Below are 415 nucleotides of genomic sequence, written 5' to 3' on the forward strand. Positions count from 1 at the left end.
TTTCAGTCTGGGGTGAACCGGATGAACGGTCTCCCTAGTGGTGAGAAAGGTGAAGATTTGAAGGTGGCTTGGAGAAGAGGTCCTGGAAGGGCTCTCCTCCTGTTCCCTTTCTATGCGGAGTTTCCCTTGTTGCCCCACTGACTGGTGTGGTGGTTTTCATTATAAGGTACAACTCCCTTTTGGGGAGATGCAGGTTGGAGAAGCCAGGGGCAGCCTTCACACCAGTCACAAGCCCCATTGAGACAACCATTGCCAGGAAAGAGGCTGAAATGCTTGACTAGCACTGATGCTGTGGGGATTTTCCCTTTTTCTTCAAAAAAAAAAAAGAAAAAACAAAAAAGCCCCAGGGAAAAAAAAAAAGTGATGAGCTGTGAGGCAGACAGCGGGTCCTACACGGCCCCAGGAGACAGTGCGC

This window comes from Callorhinus ursinus, unplaced genomic scaffold, assembly GCF_003265705.2.
Source record: "Callorhinus ursinus isolate GAN/ISIS: 27379988/994484 unplaced genomic scaffold, GSC_fseal_2.0 scaffold19, whole genome shotgun sequence".
In the NCBI taxonomy this organism is placed as follows: domain Eukaryota; kingdom Metazoa; phylum Chordata; class Mammalia; order Carnivora; family Otariidae; genus Callorhinus; species Callorhinus ursinus.